We start from the raw sequence: 19,723 nt of genomic DNA on the forward strand, positions 1-19,723 counted from the left end.
TCTGAATTTACCAGCAGAGAGAAAAGTACTAAAGACGTCAGATGCAAAACTGGAATGGTTTATTTTGTGGGGGAAAAATTAAATCCACTATTGAATTGGTGAGAAGATGGTGACCCAGAAATCCAACAGGGAATTCAGATGAAATTTCTTTAACCCAAAGAGTGGAGAGTACGTTGAAGTCAGCAGAATAGTGAGTGGTTGTAGTGCAAGTACAGACAGGTTTAAGAGGAGGATGAACAAGCACACGGGGAGAAGGCAACAGCGGGCATTCTTACAGGTATAGATGAGGAAAGATAAGAGGAAACTAAACTGGAATATTTAACACTTATGTTGCTGTGATGTATTGGTACGTTTTCCGAATACTCTTCCTCCTTAATAGTGTCAGATCTGAACATGCCCAGTATGTGAATATGATCATAAACAAAGCAGCTATTGTTTTCCATATTGCAGCAATTTTGTCTAATTGATCACACACATCAAAGTCACACTGGTCAAAGTTTACAATAGAAAGCAGAATGAACAAACAGTAAGTGCAGTTGATATCCTTTTGAATACAGGCACCACGTGTTGGTGCGTGGCCAAGTGGTTAAGGCGTCGGTCTAGTGATCTGAAGGTCGCTAGTTCCCACCTCAACTGAGGCAGTGTGTTGTGTCCTTGAGCAAGGCACTTAACCACACATTGCTCTGTGATGACACCGGTGCCAAGCTGTATCGGCCCTAGTGCCCTTCCCTTGGATAACATTGGTGGCATGGAGAGGGGAGACTTGCTGCATGGGCAACTGCCAGTCTTCCCCACAACCTTTCCCAGGCCTGTGCCCTGGAAAACCTTCCAAGATGCAAATCCATGGTCTCACGAGACTAACGGATGCCTCTTTATTCAGTAGAGTTGAGTACCATTTTTAATGTATTTTACCACTGGGTAGGATTTCTTGCACTTTGCATCTACAATGAAGTCTGTCTAGCAGTTACTCTACAGCAGCCGAAGAGACTGTAAATTCTGATACATAATCAGAGTCTGTACAAGCCCAGTACTCAAAATGTATTGAATAAACACTACTTACAATAGTCAGTGCACCATCACTACATTTGCTTAGTGTTAATGTAGCAACATTGGTACCTAATGTCATATCATTTGATGTGCTGTCCCAGCCATTCCCATGAAAGTGAAGGTGTTGCACATTCGAAGAGGCATTGGCACGACTCACAGGTGATGTTAAAAAAGATGTAAGAATAGAAGCATTTGTATGCCCCTGAATTATAGGATATTACTGTACATAGAACACAGAATAATATAGAACAGGAGCATCACACATCAAAGTTGCTGGTGAACTCAGCAGGCCAGGCAGCATCTCTAGGAAGAGGTGCGGTCGACATTTCAGGTCGAGACTCTTCGTCAGGACTAACTGAAGGAAGAGCTAGTAAGAGATTTGAAAGTGGGAGAGGGAGGGGGAGATCCAAAATGATAGGAGAAGACAGGAGGGGGAGGGATGGAGCCAAGAGCTGGATGGGTGATAGGCAAAAGGGATACGAGAGGATCATGGGACAGGAGGCCCAGGGAGAAAGACAAAGTGGGGGGACCCAGAGGATGGGCAAGGGGTATAGTCAGAGGGTCAGAGAAAAAGGAGAGTGAGAGAAAGAATGTGTGTATAAAAATAAATAATGGATGGGGTACGAGGGGGAGGTGGGGCATTAGCGTAAGTTAGAGAAATCGATGTTCATGCCATCAGGTTAGAGGCTACCCAGATGGAATATAAGGTGTTGTTCCTCTAACCTGAGTGTGGCTTCATCTTTACAGTAGAGGAGGCCATGGAAAGACCTGTCAGAATGGGAATGGGATGTGGAATTAAAATGTGTGGCCACTGGGAAATCCTGCTTTCTCTGGCGGACAGTGCGTAGGTGTTCAGCAAAGCGGTCTCCCAGTCTGCGTCGAGTCTCGCCAATATATATAGAAGGCCACATCGGGAGCACTGGATGCAGTATATCACCCCAGCCGACTCACAGGTGAAGTGTCGCCTCACCTGGAAGGACTGTCTGGGGCCCTGAATGGTGGTAAGGGAGGAAGTGTAAGGGTATGTGTAGCACTTACCCCGCTTACAAGGATAAGTGCCAGGAGAGAGATCAGTGGGGAAGGATGGGGGGGACGAATAGACAAGGGAGTCGCGTAGGGTGCGATCCCTGCGGAAAGCAGAGAGAGGCGGGGAGGGAAAGATGTGCTTAGTGGTGGGATCCCGTTGGAGGTGGCGGAAGTTACGGGGAATAATATGTTGGACCCGGAGGCTGGTGGGGTGATAGGTGAGGACCAGGGGAACCCTATTCCTAGTGGGGTGGTGGGAGGATGGAGTGAGAGCAGATGTATGTGAAATGGGGGAGATGCGTTTGAGAGCAGAGTTTAGGTGAAATGGGGTAGAACAGGAGCATGACCTTCTGCCCATCGTATCTATGCTGACTGTGATGCTAATGTAAACTAGTCCTATTTGCCTGCACGTGAACTGTGTCTTCCCATTCCTGCCTGTTTTTGTATCTGTCTAAGTACCTCTTAAACACTGCTAATGAATATGTTTCCATCCTTTCCACTGACAGCGATTTCCAGGCACCAATGACTCTTTGTGAAAATAAAGTTTCAAACTTTCCAACTCTCTAGTATTTGACATTATACTATACTCTTTATACTTGAGGCTGAGCACATCTCTAATGCCATATTTAAATTTACTGACAACGCCACTGTCATTGGCCAAATCACAGATGGTGATGAATCAGCTTATAGGAGGGAGACTGAAAGTCTGGCTGAGTGGTGCCTCAACAAGAACCTCTCTCTCAATGTCAGCAAGATCAAGGAGCTGATTATTGACTTCAGGAGGAGGAAACCAGAGGTCCATGAGCAAGTCCTCGTTGGGGGATCAGAGGTGGAGAGGGTCAGCAACTTTAAATTCCTTGGTGTGATCTGCCCTGAGTCCAGCATGTACAGTGGCATGCAAAAGTTTGGGCACTCCTGGTCAAAATTTCTGTTACTGTGAATAGCTAAGTGAGTAAAAGATGAACTGATTTCCAAAAGGCATAAAGTTAAAGATGACACATTTCTTTGATTTTTAGTAAAGAAAACTTTTTTTATTTCCATCTTTTACAGTTACAAAATAACAAAAAAGGAAAAGGGCCCGAAGCAAAAGTTTGGGCACCATGCGTAGCAGTATTTAGTAACATCCCCTTTGGCAAGTATCACAGCTTGTAAACGCTTTTTGTAGCCAGCTAAGAGTTTTTCAGTTCTTGTTTGGGGGATTTCTGCCCATTCTTCTTTGCAAAAGGCTTCTAGTTCTGTGAGATTCTTGGGCGGTCTTGCATGCACTGCTCTTTTGAGGTCTATCCACAGATTCTCGATGATGTTTAGGTCGGGGGACTGTGAGGGCCATGGCAAAACCTTCAGCTTGTGCCTCTTGAGGTAGTCCATTGTGGATTCTGAAGTGTCATTATCCTGTTGTAGAAGGCATCCTCTTTTCATCTTTGGCTTTTTTACAGACGGTGTGATGTTTGCTTCCAGAATTTGCTGGTATTTAATTGAATTCATTCTTCCCTCTACCAGTGAATGTTCCCGGTGCCACTGGCTGCAACACAAGCCCAAAGCATGATCAATCCACCCCCGTGCTTAACAGTTGGAGAGGGGTTCTTTTCATGAAATTCTGCACCCTTTTTTCTCCAAACTTACCTTTGCTCATTGTGGCCAAAAAGTTGTATTCAAAAGGTTCAAAGGAACATCTAAACAAGCCTGATGCATTTTGGAAACAAGTCCTGTGGACTGATGAAGTTAAAATAGAACTTTTTGGCCGCAATGAGCAAAGGTATGTTTGGAATAAAAGGGGTGCAGAATTTCATGAAAAGAACACCTCTGCAACTGTTAAGCACGGGGGTGGATCAATCATGCTTTGGGCTTGTGCTGCAGCCAGTGGCACGGGGAACATTTCACTGGTAGAGGGAAGAATGAATTCAATTAAATACCAGCAAATTCTGGAAGCTAACATCACACCGTCTGTAAAAAAGCCGAAGATGAAAAGAGGATGGCTTCTACAACAGGATAACAGACATCCCACCTCTCCCGGGAGTTCTGGGAGTCTCCCGCATATCGATAGTGGCTCCCTGATGCCCGCAAATTATATACAATATCCTGGAAATCGGTTTTTTAGAGAGGGAGAGGAAAAAAAAAGAAAGAAAGAAAATGAATGAGTCCTGCTTGATCTCTCTTTGTGCTAAGTAGACCTATCAGTTTACTCTGTAGGCAGACTTTACAGTCGACCTCTCTCTCTCTTCCATAGTCCATCAGTTCAGTTGCTGCCGTCTGTAATGACGCTGACTGTCGGTGATGAAGTACAAAAGCCTGACGAAGAAATTCCCAAGGCTGGCGGTGACAACCTGACTTCGCGAGGCACATTGGCGTCTTAAAGGGGATTAGAGCGGGGTTTAATTTGGAGCAAAATTCCAAAATCGTCCACTAAGACATCTTTAAAAACGCGCTCTCAGCAAGCAAATTCTTTAGGTTTTTTTTTCCTGAAACACTTCCACTTACAGGTACATCGAAGCCCGCAATGGGCTGGGTTTAAGCGCAGCCATTTTCAGAAGAAAAAATGATTTTAATAATACCCGGCCCCCACCGAGGTCTCATCATTAGGACAGTGAACTGTTTACCTGTGCTGCGCACTTTATATGCATTTTGAATTACACTTTATTAAATAATATGGTAATATATTGTTTCCTGTGGTGTGTGTGATATAAGTATTGTGGCTACACTGTGGTCTGGACAGAGGTTGTTTCGTTTGTGGACAATCAGCCAGATGACAATAAACTTGAACTTGAAGATACAGAACTTCTAAATCACTCATTTAAAATCCCCCATTACGATGTAAAAAAATAAATTCTGATCCCGACTATTGCAGGCAATGTGTGTGTGTGAGACTACGGACGTATATGCGATCGGACGTTGTCCCAATGGACGTTAAGCGGCGCACACCTGTAATAAGGATACACCTTATGCTTTTATTTCTTTTAGGGGCCACAACATATTAGGGAGGCTAAGCGCAGGGGAGGCTGCTCAAGTATTTCACAGTTCTTTTCAGCAGAAAACCAAAGTCTGACAGAGAAGGTCACAAAGGTGTACTTTACATCTTTCATCATTGAGCATAACTTGCCATTCCAGGTGTGTAAGCACACAGGCAAGCTATTCAGGAAAATGTTTCCTGATTCAGAAATAGTAAAAAACTGTGCCTGCTCATCAACCAAGACAGCAGCTATTGTGAACATGGCACATTAAGACAGAATTCAGAAGTCAGCTGTCTCACAAAACACTTGTGAATCTGATGTCTTGCAAAATTAACAAATTCATTGACACAGACTGCTATGAGGTTGAGACTCCCAGATGAGACCTCCCTGAAATGAGTTTTTGCAGGATGGGATGTCTGGGATAATGAACCTAAACACACCTCAATGGACTACCTCAAGAGGCATAAGCTGAAGGTTTTGCCATGGCCCTCACAGTCCCCTGACCTAAACATCGTCAAGAATCCGTGGATAGACCTCAAAAGAGCAGTGCATGCAAGATAGCCCAAGAATCTCACAGAACTAGCAGGCTTTTGCAAGGAAGAATGGGTGAAAATCCCCAAATAAGAATTGAAAGACTCTTAGCTGGCTACAAAAAGTGTTTACAAGCTGTGATACTTGCCAAAGGGGGTGTTACTAAGAAATGCCATGCAGGGTGCCCAAACTTTTGCTTCAGGCCCTTTTCCTTTTTTGTTATCTTGAAACTGTAAAAGATGGAAATAAAAAAAAGTTTTCTTGATTAAAATATTAAAGAAATGTGTCACCTTTAACTTTATGCCTTTTGGAAATCAGTTCATCTTTTACTCGCTTAGCTATTCAGAGTAACAGAAATTTTGAACAGGAGTGCCCAAACTTTTGCACGCCACTGTAAGTGTCATTATGAAAAAAGCACAGCAGTGCCTCTACCTTCTTAGAAGTTAGCGAAGATTAGGCTTGTTATCGCAAACTTTGACAAACTTCCATAGATGTTTGGTGGAGAGTATATTGATCGGTTCCATCACGACCTGGTATGGAAACACCAATGCTCTCGAATGGAAAAGCCTACAAAAAGTAGTGGATGGTGGGGAGGCAGTTCATCATGGGTAAAGCCCTTCCCACCGTTGAGTACTCCTACATGGAGCGCTGATGCAGGAAAGAAACATTGATCATTAAGGACCCCCACCATTCAATCCATGTTCTCTTCTCACTGCTTCCATCAGGAAGAAGGTATAAGAGTCTCAGGACCCACACCACCAGGTTCAGGAACAGTTGTTACCCCTCAACCACCAGGCTCTTCAACCAGAGAGGATCACTTCACTCAATTTCACATGCCCCATCACCGAACTGCTCTCACAGCCTATGGACTCACTTTCAGGGATTCTTCATCTCATGATCTCAATATTTATTTCTTAATAATTGTTAATTACAATTATTTCTTTTTTTTTCTTTTTTGTATTTGCAAAGTTTGTTGTCTTTTGCACATTGATTGTTTGTCCATCCTGTTGGGGGCAGTGTTTCTTGAATTTACTGTGAATGTCTGCAAGAAAATGAATCTCAGGGATGTATATGGTGACCTATATGTGCTTTGATAATAATTTAATTTGAACATAGAACATAGAATAGTACAGCACAGTACAGGCCCTTCAGCCCACAATGTTGTGCCGACCCTCAAACCCTGCCTCCTATATAAGGCCCCAACTTAGATTCCTCCATATACCTGTCTAGTAGTCTCTTAAACTTCACTAGTGTATCTGCCTCCACCACTGACTCAGGCAGTGCATTCCACGCACCACCCACTCTCTGAGTAAAAAACCTTCCTCTAATATCCCCCTTGAACTTCCCACTCCTTACCTTAAAGCCATGTCCTCTTGTATTGAGCAGTGGTGCCCTGGGGAAGAGGCGCTGGCTATCCACTCTATCTATTCCTCTTATTATCTTGTACACTTCTATCATGTCTCCTCTCATCCTCCTTCTCTCCAAAGAGTAAAGCCCTAACTCCCTTAATCTCTGATCATAATGCATACTTTCTAAACCAGGCAGCATCCTGGCAAATCTCCTCTGTACCCTTTCCAATGCTTCCACATCCTTCCTATAGTGAGGTGACCAGAACTGGACACAATACTCCAAGTGTGGCCTAACCAGAGTTTTATAGAGCTGCATCATTACATCGCGACTCTTAAACTCTATCCCTCAACTTATGAAAGCTAACACCCCATAAGCTTTCTTAACTACCCTATCCACCTGTGAGGCAACTTTCAGGGATCTGTGGACATGTAGCCCAAGATCCCTCTGCTCCTCCACACTACCAAGTATCCTGCCATTTACTTTGTACTCTGCCTTGGAGTTTGTCCTTCCAAAGTGTACCACCTCACACTTCTCTGGGTTGAACTCCATCTGCCACTTCTCAGCCCACTTCTGCATCCTATCAATGTCTCTCTGCAATCTTTGACAATCCTCTACACTATCTACAACACCACCAACCTTTGCGTCGTCTGCAAACTTGCCAACCCACCCTTCTGCCCCCACATCCAGGTCGTTAATAAAAATCACAAAAAGTAGAGGTCCCAGAACAGATCCTTGTGGGACACCACTAGTCACAATCCTCCCATCTGAATGTACTCCCTCCACCACCACCCTCTGCCTTCTGCAGGCAAGCCAATTCTGAATCCATCTGGCCAAACTTCCCTGGATCCCATGCCTTCTAACTTTCTGAATAAGCCTACCATGTGGAACCTTGTCAAATGCCTTACTGAAATCCATATAGATGACATCCACTGCACTACCCTCATCTATATGCCTGGTCACCTTCTCAAAGAACTCTATCAGGCTTGTTAGACACGATCTGCCCTTCACAAAGCCATGCTGACTGTCCCTGATCAGACCATGATTCTCTAAATGCCCATAGATCCTATCTCTAAGAATCTTTTCCAACAGCTTTCCCACCACAGACGTAAGGCTCACTGGTCTATAATTACCCAGACTATCCCTACTACCTTTTTTGAACAAGGGAACAACATTCGCCTCCCTCTAATCCTCCGGTACCGTTCCCGTGGACAATGAGGACATAAAGATCCTAGCCAGAGGCTCAGCAATCTCTTCTCTCGCCTCGTGGAGCAGCCTGGGGAATATTCCGTCAGGCCTCGGGGACTTATCTGTCCTAATGTATTTTAACAACTCCAACACCTCCACTCCCTTAATATCAGCATGCTCCAGAACATCAACCTCACTCATATTGTCCTCACCATCATCAAGTTCCCTCTCATTGGTAAATACCAAAGAGAAGTATCCATTGAGGACTTCGCTCACTTCCACAGCCTCCAGGCACATCTTCCCACCTTTATCTCTAATCGGTCCTACCTTCACTCCTGTCATCATTATGCTTTGATTTCGTCTCTTGGAAAAAGATAAACTAGCTATGCTTTCTACACCTCTCACAAATTTATACACTTCTATCGGGTTGCCCCCTTAGCCTCCGAAGCTTCAGAGATAATAATTCAATGAACATTACGCTCTACAGACTATGTGTGAGGGTCTGAATATTGTATATGAGACTACTGTATTCAATCACACAAGGCAAAAAGCAAGTGAGCAATTGTCAGTATTGCATGTGTCTGTGCCAACTTTCTACAAAATATGAATTTTCTGATCTTCAGCAAGAGCTGAAAGCACAGAGCATCGAAATTTCTTTGATATCTGGACCCACTGCAATTTGCCTATCGCCACAATAGGTCAATGGCAGACACAATCTCAATGGCTCTTCACGTGGCTTTAGACCACCTGGACAATACAAACACTTATGTCAGGATGCTGTTCAGCTCAGCGTTTAACACCATCATTCCCACAATCCTGATTGAGAAGTTACAGAACCGGGGACTCTGTACCTCCCTCTGCAATTGGATCCTCGACTTCCTAACTGGAAGATCACAGTCTGTGCGGATTGGTGAAAATATCTCCTCCTCCCTGATGATCAACACTGGTGCACCTCAGGGGTGTGTGCTTAGCCCACTACTCTACTCTCTTTATACCCATGACCATGTGGCTAGGCATAGCTCAAATACCATCTACAAATTTGCTGATGATACAACCATTGTTGGTAGAATCTCAGATGGAGACAAGAGGGTGTACAGGAGTGAGATATGTCAACTAGTGGAGTGGTGTCGCAGCAACAACCTGGCACTCAACGTCAGTAAGACAAAGAGCTGATTATGAACTTCAGGAAGAGTAAGGCGAAGGAACACATACCAATCCTCAGAGGGATCAGAAGTTGAGAGAGTGAGCAGTTTTAAATTCCTGGGTGTCAAGATCTCTGAAGACTTATCCTGGTCCCAACATATCGATGCAGCTATAAAGAAGGCAGGGACTAAACTTCATTAGTTTGAAGAGATTTGGTATGTCAACAGAAACACTCAAAAACTTCTAAAGATGTACTATGAAGAGCATTTTGACAGGCTGCATCACTGTCTGGTATGGGCAGGGAGGGGCTACTACACAGGACCGAAAGAAGCTGCAGCGGGTCATGAATTTAGTTGGCTCCATCTTGGGTATGAGCCTACAAAGTACCCAGGACAGTTTCAAGGAGCGGAGTCTCAGAAAGACAGCGTCCATTATTAAGGACCTTCAGCACCCAGGACATGCCCTTTTCTCACTGTTACCATCAGGTAGGAGGTACAGAAGCCTGAAGGCACACACTCAGTGATTCAGGAACAGCTTCTTCCCCTCTGCCATCCGATTCCTAAATGGACATTGAACCTGTGAACGGTACCTCACATTTATAATATATATTATTTCTGTTTTTGCACGATTTTTAATCTATTCAATATAGGTATACTGTAGTTGATTTGTTTGTTTATTTATTGTTTCTTTTTTTCTTCTTCTGAATTATGTGTTGCATTGAACTGCTGCTGCTAAGTTAATAAATTTCATGACACATGCTGGAGATAGTAAACCTGATTCTGATTCTGATTCAAAGGAAAGCCCTTGAGAAACATGTTAGACTTTCTGAGCAAGTAAAAAGTAGAGAAAACCCATGGGGCACTTTTGTGAATGCAGTCAGGAAAGAAGGCAAACAACAAATAGAACATTTGGCTCAGAAGCATTAAAGAAAAAAAACAATTGCCAACATAGTCAATATCCCCTGATATCAAAATAGTGCTTTTATGGTGGGGGCAACTATCCTCTTCAAACAAGTATGCCTTGGCAAGGAGAAAGAATGCAGATGTATAAAAATTCTCCTATTTCACAAGAGTTTGTCATCCAACAACTAAGTGTGCCAGAATTCATCAGGCCATGCACTGAATGTTGAAATCAATAAATAACAGCAATCGTGATGATCCTGAATACACATTAGTTGCACAAAACAGCTTTCAGGAAACCCAACCATAAATGAAAGTGAAGATTTGCAACTTGCAAACCAGTGTATTCGTGGAAACAGGCGCAGCTAGCCAGTTGATGGATGAACACATCTCTAGTGATCTACACTGTCAACCTCAACTCAGCAAGGAAATTCTCGGATATTCCACTGCAATAGAACAATGCCTTTGACAGTTCCAGAAATTCATTCACTACAAATGACATTCCAATCTAAGGGTGTTAACATAACATTTGATTTAATCTCAGGTCGGAAATGAGTAAGTTTTACAATGGCTATGAGTTATGGTTGGTACTGATATGCAGATCTTTATCCTAGTAATATTTACTTCAGATTGTTAATCATTATATTCGATTCTCTGTTCATAGAAATTGTTCATTCTTTTTCAACAAAACATCCAATTTAAAACTTTCTCTTGCCTTGTGCTGTTGAGAGCACAGTAAAGTAAGACAGATCAATCTTGACTGATACCAAGATTGGCGGAGTAGTGGACAGCAAAGAAGGAGTACCAAAGCTTTGAGCGCATCTGGACCAGCTAGAAAAATGGACTGAAAAATGGTAGATGGAATTTACTGCATACAAGTGTGAAGTGTTACTCTTTTGGAGGGCAAACTAGGGTAGGACTTACTCAGTGAGTGGTAGGGCACTGAAGAGTGCGGTAGAACAGAGGGATCTGGGAATACAGATCCATAATTCCTTGAAAGTGGCATTGCAGGTAGATAGGGTTGTAAAGAGGGCTTTGGGCACATTGGCCCTCATAAATCAAAATACTGAGTATAGGAGTTGGGATGTTACGTTGAACTTGTATGAGTTGTATCACCCAGTCACAGACATTCCCCTTTGTATCTTTACAACTTCTTACCAGTGTTCCTTTACAACTTAAAACTTATTTTATGTCTGACTTTTACCAATTTCCATGAAAGTTCATTGGCATGAAGTGTTCATTCCGTTTCTTCCACAGACCTTGCCTGACCTGCTGAGCTTTTCTACTCCTCGCAGTCCTCCTGGCAATGAGTTTGTATTGAGTGAGAATGGTAAAAGGAGGCAAACAGGTCTTAGCTTTAGTAATTCACCTATCAATCAAAATTGGTGACTATTGTTATAAGTGACTGAGGTCTATTTTATTTATACAAATAATATGTAACAGGCCTCCACTCACAATTTGTGCAGAAGTAATCCTACTTTTCTTGGTTAAAGCTGATGTAGTTACAACTTTCTCCATTGCTTTAAAAAGTTGTTTTCTGAGTAAATTAATTCCGTTTGTTCCGATACATTGTCAAGTATAAAGAATGGTCAGTGACTATTCAAGCTGAAAGTAATTTCTTGAATATTTACATTCCATAAGTTATTGAGCAATCTATATACAGTTCCAGTTCACAAATGTTCAGTTTCTCAACATTTGCCTCAGAAAGTAACAAAATCTGCATTTGCTGTAAGGATGCTATAGGCTCCTTGTGGATATTTTTTTCCTATCCTTTTGGCACTTGAACAACAAGTGACTGTGACATACACCTCCTTATCATATGCTGCGTAGTGCTTCACTCTAATTAACAAGTAAAGTAACATTTATTTCAGTTTTTGTGATGACACCTTTGCTATTCCGGCTAATTACTTGAATTTGATTTTACTGCACTGGATTGGGAATTCAAACTAACTGGGAGATTTACGTACTAGACTGTGTGGTGTGCCTTCTGTTGGGATACCGTATTTAGATTTAACGTGGCTTTTAAGCATTTTAATGTCCCACCAAGTGATTTTCTGAAATTTATAGTCTGGAATAGATTATTCCTGTTTAGTATGTATCAGCTTTTGTCCTCCCACTCTGTTGCCTCGAAGAACTTGGATTTTGTAGACAGTGGCACGGAAGGGGAGTTGTGGCCTACAGGAGATCATCCACAATCACTTCAAATTGCAGGACAGATCTGCTCCTGCTTGTGTTTTGTTATGCCCTGGCAGTTGGATAATATTCGGTATTCTTCAAGCAGCCATTTAATTTTGTTTTAAACAAATTGATGGTGCCCATTTCAACATAGTTGAATTTAGAGAGTTACAAATATTGAGCACTTTTTGTGAAAAGCTATTTACGAAAATCACTCCTTCAATCGATTCTCTGATCACTTAAGTGTGTGCTGCCTCAATTCTTTCTGCTCAGAGGTTGGAATGGCCTTTCAGTGCTTGGTTTTAATGGAACTCATCCCTCAAAGGCTGGTGATTGTGTTAGATTGCCCTTAACAGTATCAGCCCCACTAAGTAAATACCTAGTATCTCAAATCTTGCTTCGTACCTGAAGCCCCTCATTTTAATCAGTGATAAATTTATATGCTGCTATATTCTTGTCCAAGAAGATGCCTAAAACTCTAAACACTAGAGATTCTGCTGATGCTGGAAATCCAGAGTAACATGCACAAAATGGGGGAGAAACTCAGCATCAGGCAATGTCAATGGAGAGGAATATCCTCTCCAAAGGTGCTACCTGACCCGCTGAGTTCCTCCAGCATTTTGTGTGTGCCCAAAACACTGTGCAGTATTTCTAATGGCAGGCTAAATTCAAGTCCCATGTTAACTCACTGAATCTGTTCGCAATTCTTCTGAACTACATTCAGTGGGCACTTTATTAGGTACACCCGTACACCTGCTCATTAATACAAATATCTAATCAGCCAATCATGTGGCAGCAACACAATGCATAAAAGCATGCAGACATGGTCAAGAGGTTCAGTTATTGTTCAGACCGAACATCAGAATGGGGAAGAAATGTGATCTAAGTGACTTTGAATGATTGTTGGTGAAAGACAGGATCGTTTGAGTATCTCAGAAACTGTTACTCTCCTGGGATTTTCACTCATTGCAGTCTCTAGAGTTTACAGAGAATAGTGCTGTAGTGTATTTAATATTTCAGTAATATTTGAGTAATATTGTAAATATATTGTTTGAATAAGTGTTCTTTGTTGTTTGCATAATTTATTATGGGTTACACTATATCTAAGAAGTATGTGAATGGCAAATGTCATTATGCCACCACATCATATGTGAGCACCTCTCTAAAGAAAAACTAGGCACCCAAGTATTCTTGGCTCCCGTGGTTTTCTTTCGATTAGTTTCTGGACTTACAAAGCATAACAGGTGTGAGAAACAAAAAACACCCAGTGAGCGGCAGTTACCTAATTAGGAGGTACCTAATGAAGTGGCCACTGAGTGTATTGCTGACCTCGTTCCTGGTGTTTGTGAAAATACTTCTGCACTGTCATAGAGTGTTTAGGTAGGGAAAATAGAGGGAGGTGGCTTACTTTGGTGAAAGGTTCAAGGATTAGCTAAACAGAATTAAAGCAATGAGCAAAGATTCAAGAGGGAATGTGAAGAAAGTATTTTTCAACAGATGCATCATTATGGCTTGGGACTCATTGTCTCTGAGGGTAGTGAAATGATCCTAGTTTTTCTTTAAAGGGAAATGGATTTGCACTTGGAAAATGGTTTCCATTGCTACACAAGACAACGGGACTGACGTGACTGATTTACAAAGGGCTAGCAAATGTTTGAAAGGTTAAATGGCATTCTTTGTTGCCATAGTTATTGATTTCCATTTTCATTCAAAATGCATTAGATCATATTTTATACCTAGATCTTCATTTGCCAATCCTGGTAATCTATTTAATTATAAGGCAAACAATAATTCTTGTCATGATTTACAGAATTTTCCGAAATTGGCAAAGTGACCCTTATAAATTATTCTCAGTGCTGAGGCCCTAGTTACACTAAAGTACATTGGGTACTTCAACTCACTGACATGCCCACATTAGAAACATCCCATTTTGTGCTCTGTCATAGGAAGGAATTACTAACTAGACAGAGAAAAGGATTCCGGCATGTGCACAAAGTTACAGGTATTTCCACCGACACCTGTGTACCCTCGGCCCATGGCCACTCAAGGTGTAGGAGAAAAAGCATTTAGAATGACATTGAGGACCTCAAAGCTATGCTTTAAGAAAACACAAAGGCCTTGCAGAGGGGGAAAAGCACCTCATGTCTGTCCTATCTGTGGAAGTTCCCACACGCTAACCCAGAATCAGAAACCTGGAGTGGAAGTGAGTCAGTTTTGATCCCGAAAGAGTGTGTAAGAAGAAGATACATATAATTGGATACCATTAGCTCCATGTGCTACTGTTCCCCAACGTGTTGCTTTGTCATTTTTTCTTGAAAATCTACGTTAATCAAATCAACCATACTTCCTTTTATTCATCTGCTGTGTTACTTATTTAATTAAATAAGTTTAAACAGGAATGAACTTCCATTTAAAATTGATCACAAGTCACTCTGATTCATGCTTCTCAACCTGTTTGATAGTATCATTCTATGATTGAATATTCAGTTGTTTGCTAATAATTCAATAAATTCCAAGCGGGGTATAATTTACTTTCTTTGCAACATGCTGCAAATTCTTTTAATTCTGGTATCTCTCTAATAGTCTGAAATTGCTTGATAGCAGCCTGCAGCTGTGATGCTAATGCCTCTGCTCAACCCACAATGGAAGCTGAGACATCTGGTATCAGTCACCGCTTGACAGTTGGTTCCACAGATGTATTTACTAATGGAGTTAAGTTTCGAAGTCCATGGAAAGCTCTGCAGGGTTGGTATTGGGCTTTTACATATTCCTTAACACAGTGAAACCCCGCCTGGTTTCCTTGGCTGAATAAACCTAGGGAAGACACACTCCAGTCATGCCAAACTAATGAGATTGAGACGGCTCTCTCACCCCAAACCGTTGCTACTCTGTCACAACTCAGTGCCAAGAAACAACAGACAGCACACTGCATATGATTAAAGGAATTATATTTATGAATCTTAACTAAAGGGTTAATAAAGAACAGAAAGAAAAAAAAACAAAAAGGGCCCATTATAATTAAACAGTCCAATGTGCACAAGTTGAAGCTCAACTCTTCCAAAAGTCATCCATATTCACCGATCCTCAGTCAACTGCGGCACCTTGCTCTATCAAATCACAGTCAAATCCTACGACCGGTTCTCTTCAGCATCTTCCCTCTTCATCTCCTGCTGAACAAAGGACCCAGCTCACATTCCAAAGCACCCATTATCTCTAGCCAGAACCCAAACACTGCTTCTACAGAAAGACCATTATGTTAGCTGTGAAACCTTTCACAGGGCATTACACTGTATGCAGACTTTCTGCAAGGTCATATATATGCCATTAGTTCTGTGTGCATCAGTCCTTTATGCAAAGTCTCTTTGCAGTGCTCATTTGAGGCCTCACTTGTAGAACCGATAGGTTCTTGCACTATGCTGAACGCAATGCCTATAATCTAACCCCTGAAATACATAAAATAATCTGAGAGCAACACACACAAAAAGTGCTGGTGAACGCAGCAGGCCAGGCAGCATCTACAGGAAGAGGTACAGTTGACGTTTCGGGCCGAGACCCTTCGTCAGGACTAACTGAAAGAAGAGATAATAAGAGATTTGAAAGTGGGAGGGGGAGGGGGAGATCCAAAATGACAGGAGAAGACAGGAGGGGGAGGGATGAAGCTAAGAGCTGGGAAGTTGATTGGCAAAAGGGATACGAGGCTGGAGAAGGGAGAGGATCATGGGACGGGAGGCCTAGGGAGAAAGAAAAGGGGAGGGGAGCCCAGAGGATGAGCAAGGAGTTATAGTGAGAGGGACAGAGGGAGAAAAAAGACAGAGGGAAAAAAGGGGGGGGAGAGCGAGAAGATAATAAATAAATAAATAAATAGACAGACAGATAAATAAATAAATAAATAAATAAATAAATAAATAACAGTTGGGGTACGAGGGGGAGGTGGGGCATTAATGGAAGTTTGAGAAGTCAATGTTCATGCCATCAGGTTGGAGGCCACCTAGACGGAATATAAGGTGGTGTTCCTCCAACCTGAGTGTGACTTCATCTCGACAGTAGAGGAGGCCGTGGATAGACATATCAGAATGGGAATGGAATGTGAATTTAAAATGTGTGGCCACTGTACGTCCCATTCCCATTCTGATATGCCTATCCACGGCCTCCTCTACTGTAAAGATGAAGCCACACTCAGGTTGGAGGAACAACACCTTATATTCCGTCTGGGTGGCCTCCAACCTGATGGCATGAACATTGACTTCTCTAACTTCCGCTAATGCCCCACCTCCCCTTCGTACCCCATCCCTTATTTATTTATCTCCCCCCCCCCTTTTTTCCCTCTCTCTCTTTTCTCCCTCTGTCCCTCTCACTATAACTCCTTGCTCATCCTCTGGGCTCCCCTCTCCCTTTCTTTCTCCCTAGGCCTCCCGTCCCATGATCCTCTCCCTTCTCCAGCCTCGTATCCCTTTTGCCAATCACCTGTCCAGCTCTTGGCTCCATCCCTCCCCCTCCTGTCTTCTCCTGTCATTTTGGATCTCCCCCTCCCCCTCCCACCTTCAAATCTCTTACTATCTCTTCTTTCAGTTAGTCCTGACAAAGGGTCTTGGCCCGAAACGTCAACTGTACCTCTTCTTATAGATGCTGCCTGGCCTGCTGCATTCACCAGCATTTTTTGTGTGTATTGCCTGAATTTCCAGCATCTGCAGATTTCCCGGTGTTTGCGTTTTTAAATGATATGAGATAATGGTTCCAAGTATTGACTCAAGTGTCTCTGTCTTCAGCCATCTGTTGTTCTTCTATCATTCCTGTGGCAAAGCTGTGGCTTTTGGCTTTCTGATGAGGAGAAGGTGGTGACTGATAGAAAGGAGAAGGGATAAAAGGTGGATCCTGATGCCCTCTGAGAATGGTGTATGAGAAGAGGTTATGGAACATGAGAAAGTCTAGCTGGACATGTAATAGTTGCTCCAAAAGTGTTGAGCAATTTTTCTTTAATCTGGAAAGTTGTAGTGGTTGTGATTATATCTGGTTGATTAGCTTTAGGGCCTACTGTTTTATGCCACTTTGCACTGCCAGGAGAAACAAATTGTGTTGATGAATGAGTTTGTGTTATTAGTTGATCGTGATTGAATTGCGAGCAGTATGCAAAGAATGCAGTGTGGAATGAGCCTTGGCAAGATCATAGGTGTAGATATGCCTTGTCTTTAAATCAGCTGTCTCCAGCACTTTGCTTCTTACTGGGCTGAGAGGTTTGCCCTATCACCAGTGATTGAAGAAACTACGTACACTTTTCTCAGATTCTCCAATTCCTCCACATCTGTTCCCAGGATGCGGCTTTCTGTTCCAGAACATCAGAGGTGTCCTCTGCCTTTAAAGAAGGGGATTTCACTCCCTCCACCGCTGATGCTGCCCTCACCCACTTCTCCTCCATTTCATGTACAGCCACGCTCACCCCGTCTTCCCACTGCCTTAATAGTTTTAGAGTTCCTCTTGTCATCAGCCTCCACAGTCAACACAATATCCTCCACAACTTCTACAATCTCCAAAGAGATCTTACCACTAAAAGATATCTTTACTTCTTCCCCCTCCACTTTCCGTGGAGATTGCTTCCTCTGTGATTCCCTTGTCCATTCATCCCTCCCCACTAATCTCCCTCCGCGCCTTTATCCCTGCAAAGGGCCTAAATGTCGCACCTGCCCTTACACCTCCTCCCTCACCTCTATTCAGGGCCCCAGGCAGTCCTTCCAGGTGAGGCAACACTTCACCTGCAAACCTGCTGGTGTTGTTCGTTGTATCTGGTGCTCCCAATGCAGACTCCTCTACATTGGTGAGACCTGTTGTGAAGTGGACGACTGCTTCATCGAGCACTTCCACACCATCTGCCCACAAGCGGGACTTAACAGTGGCAAAACATTTTAATTCTGAATCCCATTCCCATTCTGATGTGTTGGTCCACAGCCACCTCTTATACCAAGAAGAGGCCACCCACGGGATGGAGAAGCAACACCTTGTATTCAGTCTGGGAAGCCTCCAGCATGATGGGATGAATATCGATTTCTCCTTCTGATAAACAAATCCCCTCCCTTCCTCTATTCCCCACTCTGACCTTTTACCTCTTCTCATTTGCCTATTACTTCCCCCTGGGCCCCCCTCCTCATTTCCTTTCCCCAAAGGTCCATTCTCCTATCCTACCAGATTCCTTCTTCTCCAGCCCTTGACCTTTCCCACCCACCTGGTTTCACCTATCACCTTCCAGCCAGCCTCTTTCACTTCCCCCCACCTTTTTATTCTGACATCTTCTGCCTTCCTTCTCAGTCCTGAAGAAGGGTCTCGGCCCGAAACGTTGATTTTCTATTCATTTCCATAGATGCTGCCTGGCCTCCATCATTTTATGTGTGTTGCAATATTCAACATTTGGAAGAATGAGAGATGAGATTATTGAAACGTAAAATATCTTAAAGAGGCATTACAAGATTTAAGTTGAGATGTTTCCACTGGTAGGAAAATCTCAAATGAGGTGATCTATTGAGATGACAGCAGTGGTGTAACAGATCATACAATACTGTTACAGCTCCGGGCACCAGAGTTCAGAGTTCAATTCTGGTGGTGTCTGTAAGGAGTTGGTACGTTCACCCCGTGACAGCGTGGGTTTCCTCCAGTTACTCCGGTTTCCTCCCACAGTCCAAAGACAGACCGGTTAGTAGGTTAATTAGTCATTGCAAATTGCCTTGTGATTGGGCTAGGATTAAATAGGCAGTTTGCTGGGCAGTGCAGCCCGTTAGACAGGAAGGGTCTGTTCCGTATTGTATCTCGAAATACATAAATAAATAATTTACAAGAAAAGGGCAGTCATTTATAAATAAAGTATGCAGAAATTTTTTTACGCGTAGGTTGGTGAACCTCTGGAATTTTCTAGATCATTGGCAAGATTTTTGGAGAAACTGAAGAAAATAACCAATTTTCTCTGCTTTTCCAAATATTTCTTCTCCACTTTGAACAGTCATGGGCCAGCGATTCAAAAAAGTAAGCAGGGTCAGAAATATTTTCCTTTTAGTTATTGATACAAAAAAATCACTAATGGTGTCATGATTTCAAACAACAAAATGAAAATGCATCTCAAAGTTCAAAGTGAATTTATTATCAAAGTAGAAATACTGTATACAACCTTGAGATATGTTTTTTTGCAGGCACTCACAGGAAAACGAAGAAATACAATAGATTCCATGAAAACACAAGGGCTGACAAACACTGAATGTACAAAAGAGGACAGACAAATCAGGCAAATATTAAAAAGAGTAAAGAAAGTTTTGAGAAATCAGAACTGAGGGCAGAAGAGGCGATGAGGCCTGGGGCAGATCAGCCATGATCATACTGAAGAGCAGGTCAGGCTTGAAGGACCAAATGAGCTACTCCTGCACTTATTTTTTATGGTCTTAT

General features: G+C 42.7%; 1 protein-coding gene across 7 annotated transcripts in view; it reads right to left on the reverse strand.

The window, feature by feature from the left end:
- The window catches only part of slc1a6 (solute carrier family 1 member 6), a 173,740-nt gene that overhangs the window by 85,568 nt on the left and 68,449 nt on the right, over positions 1-19,723 (reverse strand). The gene's annotated exons all lie outside the window — the stretch shown is intronic.

This window comes from Mobula birostris, chromosome 26 (assembly GCF_030028105.1).
Source record: "Mobula birostris isolate sMobBir1 chromosome 26, sMobBir1.hap1, whole genome shotgun sequence".
NCBI classification, from domain to species: domain Eukaryota; kingdom Metazoa; phylum Chordata; class Chondrichthyes; order Myliobatiformes; family Myliobatidae; genus Mobula; species Mobula birostris.